We start from the raw sequence: 6,542 nt of genomic DNA, 5'->3' as shown, positions 1-6,542 counted from the left end.
TCCTTGGCTTCTCAGTCAGCCCTCCTTGTCAGTCACATGCAGGGAGTCCAGTTTGATCACATGCTCTATCAGTCCCAATCCAGCTGGCCTTGGTGAGCTCCCATTAGATCAGCCCCACCGTCTCAGTAGGTGGGCGCACCCCTCGTGGTCCTGACTTCCTTGCTCATGTTCTCCCTCCTGCTCCTCATTTGGACCTTAGGAGTTCAGTCTAGTGTTCCAATGTGGTTCTCTGTCTCTATCTTCATCCATTCTAAGGTTCTATGGTGATATGAAAGATATTTATCAGTATGGCTATAGGATAGAGCTATTTCAGGCTCCCTCTCCTCAGCTGCCCAAGGCTCTAACTGGGAATATCTCCATGGACACCTGGGAACATCTCTAGAGTCATGTCTCTTGCCAACACTTATTTCTTTTAAATGCCATATATCCATAAATGTGTTGGGAAGAGTTTCTTCAATTCTTGTTGAAAGTTTTTGCTATTTTGGACTAATATTTATATATTTCACATGGTTTTGTTAAGGTTGTTAAAATGCTCCCTATTTCACCAATGAATTATGTCAGTGTGTTCTATTACATTACTTTTATGTGTGTGCTTATTAATTTATTTACTTACTAGGTTCTTTGAAAATGATCCTTATATAGTCTAGGTTGGCCTCAAACTGCTTATATAGCCAAGGCTGGCTTTGTACCCCTGACTCTCTGGTTTCTGCCTCTCTAGCACTGAAACTGCAGAAGTGTACCAACATGTCTGTTTCACTGACTGGAATGGGAGTTAACACAGGCAGTCATGAGCTGCCCCAAGTGGGAGCTGGAAGCCAAACTTATGTACTCTAGAGGAGAAACAACTGTTCTTAACCACTTGGCTATCTCTCCAGCCTCTTGCTGATCCCTGCACCCCCAACCTCCTACAGTGTTTCCCTCAGTCCTAACTTTCTTTCTTTTTTTTTTCCAAGACAAAGTTTCTTTATATGACAAGCCTGGCTGTCTGGCTGCTCAGGAATTAGCTCTTGTCAACCAGACTGGCCTCGAACTCACAGAAATCACCCTGTCACTATCTCCACAGGTGTTTGTTTGTTTGTTCGCTTGTTTTTTTCTATTTCATTTTGATCTTCACTCTTTCTGTTTCTTGACCCTTTAATGGTGCTTAGTTCAATAACTAGAAGATTCCATAGCAACAATTCTGTTTGACTTTCTTCTACTTTTCTGTGAGCCATAGATATCATCTACAGACCAGGACTTTCTGAGAAGGGTGTTGCAGAGGAGGAGTATAAGCAAAATCTACAAAAAATTCTGAGTAAATCTATACTTTCTTCCTGAAAGATTCTTGAGACTGATTTTCTCATATTTATATTTTTCAGGTAAAAAGTTCCAAAGAAAACGTCTCAGAATCTTCTCCCCCATGTCTTCTCCTAGGCTTTACTGCTCCTATGCAGCAAACATCCTCCTCGGTGGAGTTGTGATTGCACTTTTTCTTGTTTTGTTATTTTCAGGTGAGTGATATTCTTCAGATTCTGCAGCATTCTGTCCACATCCACACTGACAGTTACACTTACTGAGCACCGTGAGCCAGGACTGTGTGAAGGGCAGAGAGAAAACACACTGGAAGTTTCTGTTCTCTAGGAACATAGGGTCTAGCAGGAAGATGCAGTGAAGGAACAGCACAGGCTGTTGTGTGCACAGGAGGTCAGGCTCAACATCCCTGGGAAGATGACATTTAGTAAACGATAAAGAGATACAGGAGACATATGTCTACCTTGGGGAAACTATTGAAAGTAGAGAATAAGGAAAGCGGTACCCAAAGGAAGAACCTCAAGGAAATGTGAGGACAGAGAAGAGTAACATGTCCAGGAAGATACAGCACCTCTCCCCATTATGCATGGTGTTATGTAAAATGTTCATCTGTATTTTGAAAGTATTCAATGAAAGGTTTTTGAGGTGATCAAGTTATAGGATTTTAGAAAAACACTGTTTAGAATAGTGTAATAAAAGGCTTATACTCTTGCCATCGTTAAGGTTGTCCTTTTTCCCTCTCAACCTGTCGGCCACCAGGTTGACAGGGGAAAGATGAGAAGAGATGACAGAAAGTTTTGTATGCAGTCCATGAGCATGAGTGAAGTGAGGCCTCTGGGAGAAAGACTTAGGTGAATCTGCTCAACTTTATTCTATATATATATAAGGAATATATAGAAGGGGAACCTAGGGACAAACCCCAGTTTGTATTAAGTGGCACGCTCCTTTCACAAGACCTGGCATGTGGTAATAGGGTCGTTTAGCAGAGCTCCTAGTACTAGTATTCTTTGTAGGGATCTGTATCAAGGGCCAAGCTAAAGACGATCAAACATCTGGTTTTAAAGACAGGCTTCTGGTTTAAGGACAGCTTTCAGATAAGGTCAGGGCTCCAGGCCCAGGGACATCATCCAGATAAGACTAGGTAGAGAGCTGGAAACTTTGTTGGAGAGAAAAAAATTCTATATTGTTGAATCTTGAGAGAAAGCTGCTAGGCTATGGAAGACTGTGACCTCTAATGAGCTACCATGTATTCTAACATCTGAGCAATCCCTTAGTGCAACAGGACCACACTGTATACACTGCCTTCCCAATAGTCCTCACTGTTATCTCACTTAACAGACTGACTGTCAAAGTAGTTGTTTGAACAGAATGCTACTGTAGTGAAATAGCACAAAGCAGGAAATGTGATGATGTTATAGAAATACACATCCTGAAAGCACTGTTTTCAGAGAGAACCTGAAAGAGATTAGGGCACAAGCCTGAGCTGGGACGCATTTAGATAAAGAACCATCATGTTAAGGAGACAATTTCTACAGATTAGAAAGGAAACGTACAGTCAAATTTACACCTTACATCTGAGCTTAATAAGCTATGACAATTCTTGTTTTAATTCATTTTATTGTCCAAATATTAGAAAGAAGGCCAGAACCGGTATCAATCAAAAATGCCAATGGTGCTTGCCCAAGAAGCTGGATTGGATTTGGGAGTAAATATTTTTATTTTTCTGAAGACACAAGTAACTGGACATTCAGTCAGAATTTCTGCATGGAACTAAAGGTCCAGCTAGCTCGATTTGACAACATGGAGGAGCTGGTAAGAAAGGATCAGAAATTGTTTGTTTGTTCTGTTGAACATGTATTGCTCTGAGATAGACTGGTTAAAGATGAAGCATGAGGAAGAATCCCACCTGTTGCAGATGGAGACATGGGGAACATGTGAGTGTGTGCCATTTGCTAATAGCAAAACTTCCGAGTGGAGCCCTGAGACATTCGAGAAGCCTTTTCTCATATAGTGCTCGTAGTCAGTCTGGAAGGTCGGATATGCCATTTTACTGAGATACCTGCTAGTGATGAGCATTTTTCTCCAAGCTAGCAAATGCTGCATCCTGAAGGTGACAACTGTTAATAACTTCAAGGGGAGACTTAACCAGGAACTAACCCAGCCATTAGGAATATGTCATAAAACTCGGTACTTTAATTCAAATGAGGTACTTAAGAATTATGGCTGTCAACTAGATTCACTGAGAACTGAGGGCTATTATGGCTCCAAAGTCTGTGTCCCTCAGGTACACCCTCATGTCATCTAAAGAGGAAGCTGCGGGGTGGGGACACTCAAGGGTCATCTGAAACAGAGAGACATGTGTATTTGCTTTCCTTTTTTTTATGACAGAATTTCCTGAAGAGATAACATAGGGACCTTTGACTACTGGATTGTCCTGCACAGAGAGTCACCAAAGCACACTTGGAGGTGGATGGACAACATGGAATATAACGGCTCGTATGTTTTCAAACCATTTTCCTTCTACCATGAACATTTGTTGTGAAGAGTGTAGTTGTGTCTAGAGGAATAGCTGTGTCAGTTGAAGCCAACTGTACTGCCTTGGAGGTATATTTGCCATCATTTTTAACACCTTTATTTAGTGTGATTTTCCTCAAAATCCTTTTTTAAAAATATTTATTTATTTATTATGTATAAAATATTCTGTCTGTGTGTATGCCTGTAGGCCAGAAGAGCGCACCAGACCCCATTACAGATGGTTGTGAGCCATCATGTGGTTGCCGGGAATTGAACTCAGGACTTTTGGAAGAGCAGGCAATGCTCTTAACCTCTGAGCCATCTCTCCAGCCCTTTTCCTCAAAATCTTTCGCGTGATGGTGGCATCTGAGATAGCTATTGTCTGCTCCTTCACCAATTTAGTTTTTTTTTGGCGGGGGGGGGGGTGTTGATAAATGCCCTGTGTGGAATGTACACAGAACCTCAGAAGGGCAATGAGGGCTCTGAAACTTCTTCAGGAAGCTACTGCAGAAGGGCAAGCCTGAGACCCATCAGTCCAGTGTGTGTACAGCTGTACTCACTCACAGAAGAAGAGACTCCAAGGGAATTGGAAACCTTCTCTAAAGTCTTGTAATCTGAGTGTACCTAAGACAGTTCTTGGATATGAGCATAGCTGTCTTGAATGGAGTCATTAAACCAGAACGGTAGATCACAGACCAAGTATTGTCCATCGTTAAAGCCCATTCCAATTTACCAAAAAGTGGGTTTCCCTATATGTGAAATGGTTCAAAACAAAATTGAAAATCACCCTGAGTAATGCTACCTATGTCTGAATAGGGTAGCAAGTACCAGTTCAATGTTTTTGAAGGGATGATTGTCAAAGGTTCTGTGTTCAAGTCAAAACTTGAGAATGTAAAAAAAAAAAACAGTGGATACAAAACTAGAGAAAATTATGCTTGAGGAACTCTGGTTTTTATGGGTTTTTTTTTGGTCAGTAGATTTTTTTTTTTAGGGTTTTTTTTGTTTGTTTGTTTTTCTTTATTTGTATTACAAAAAAGCAGTGTAAACAGGCAAGATTTCACTAAGAAGCGAATACATTTCTGGGCTCAGCAGATTTACTGTTTTTAATTATTTTCAGGGTTCCCATCCAAGGAGTGGAAAACTATGCTTACTTGAACAGCAAAAAAATCAGCAGTGCCAGAATCTATTCAGACAGGAGATGGATCTGTAGCAAGCCCATCTGCTGTATCCTGCAATGTCAAATTCCTTGTGCTTCTTCCTAGGTTTTATCAAGAGATGCCTTGCAACCTTATATCTACAGCTAATGCTCTATTTCCATCTTTCAACACTGTTATCAAAAAAAAAAAACCAAAAAACCCGGAACATTTGTTGGCATCTATCCTGGCCAGTGGGACACAAACATGGATCCCTGATGAACCTGGAGGGGAGGAATAGAAGGGCAAGAGTCAGGAGAAATGACAGCAAAACAGGCTTTCTGATCAAGCTGCAAATTTTATTATTTCTCAGAAGCTGTTAAAGCAAATGGGCAAGGGGGAGGGTAAGGTGTCAGGAACGTCCGGTCTGCTGGAATTCAAGTCTAGAAGGTTTCTGGCTGAGAGAAAGAGGTATTAACTAACAAAGGAAATGCTAATTGCTTCTAAAGCCTGGAGCCTGTTGTCTCACTAGGAGGTAAGATACCAGATTAATCTTCTAGGCCTAGAACTTACCCTGCTGTGAGGATAGAGGTAAATATTTTTACTTGTAAGCTTAAAATGGCTGTAAAAAAATCCAAATCTCTTGGGGCTGAAGAAATGGCTCAGTGGTTAAGAGCAGTGTCTGCTCTTCCAGAGGTCCTGAGTTCAATTCCCGGCAACCACATGGTGGCTCACAGCCATCTGAGGTCTCAAAATACAGGTCTTTACTTACAGCATGTCGGCCATTTCTAAGTATTAGAATGAGGAGAGTTAAAGGTCATCTGGTGGGTGGGCATTAACCAGTGGCCCCATCCTCCCACGTTTAATTGGTGGGGGAAATTTCTTTCCAACTTGGTGGAGGAAATTTCTTTTCAAAGTTTCAGATGTCTTTTTGGGGAGGAGAGGGTCTTGGTTTTTATATCCATACCTCTGAAAATCAACATCTATGCAATCAGGCATGTTCCTCAGAAGACCCAGAGATGGAATGCATGGTCTTCTCCCTGCACTGCTCTTTACCTTGCACCCCTTGTGCTGATGTCCATGCCTGTTGTGGACAGACACACATATCTCTGGGTTTTATGTGGCTCCAATAAGAGACTCGCTCTCAAGGGGTTTCCTCTAGCCCACTATCAGCCAGATCAGGCCAGTGATAATGGATCTGAATGAGAGAGAGTCCACCTGTTGGCAAACAAACTTAGTGAGCCCATTAAGGTCCCATGGTCAAAAAGCCATCAATAATAAAAATCCTAAAAGTGGTCCCCAAAGGTTGGGTCAGAGGGTGGTGACCCAGGAAAAACCATCCCTCTGAAAGACCCCTACCTAGCAGCATTAAGTTAGCAGCAGCAGTAACGCTATTTTGCAAGATTTGGATTTATGAGCAGCATAACTGAAAGCTAGGACAGGGAAAGTTCGAATTAGAGGCAAGGGCATTGGGCCAGACCCCCATCCAGCTTGCCAAGCAGCTTAGCACCAGATAAAGAACCCCCCGCCAAGCTTGTTAAACAACTTAGCACCTGAAATGCCATTTTGCAAGGCTTGTACTGAATATCCAGGGTTTAAACAAAG

The 6,542-nt window shown here is 41.9% G+C and overlaps 1 pseudogene; it reads left to right on the top strand.

Annotated features, from left to right (window-relative positions):
• Positions 1-5,066, top strand: part of LOC101985500 — a 10,206-nt pseudogene extending 5,140 nt beyond the window's left edge.
• Positions 5,067-6,542: the final 1,476 nt, after the last annotated feature.

The sequence above is a fragment of the Microtus ochrogaster genome, unplaced genomic scaffold, assembly GCF_000317375.1.
Source record: "Microtus ochrogaster isolate Prairie Vole_2 unplaced genomic scaffold, MicOch1.0 UNK46, whole genome shotgun sequence".
NCBI lineage: Eukaryota > Metazoa > Chordata > Mammalia > Rodentia > Cricetidae > Microtus > Microtus ochrogaster.
This window is presented reverse-complemented; position numbering and strand designations above follow the sequence as displayed.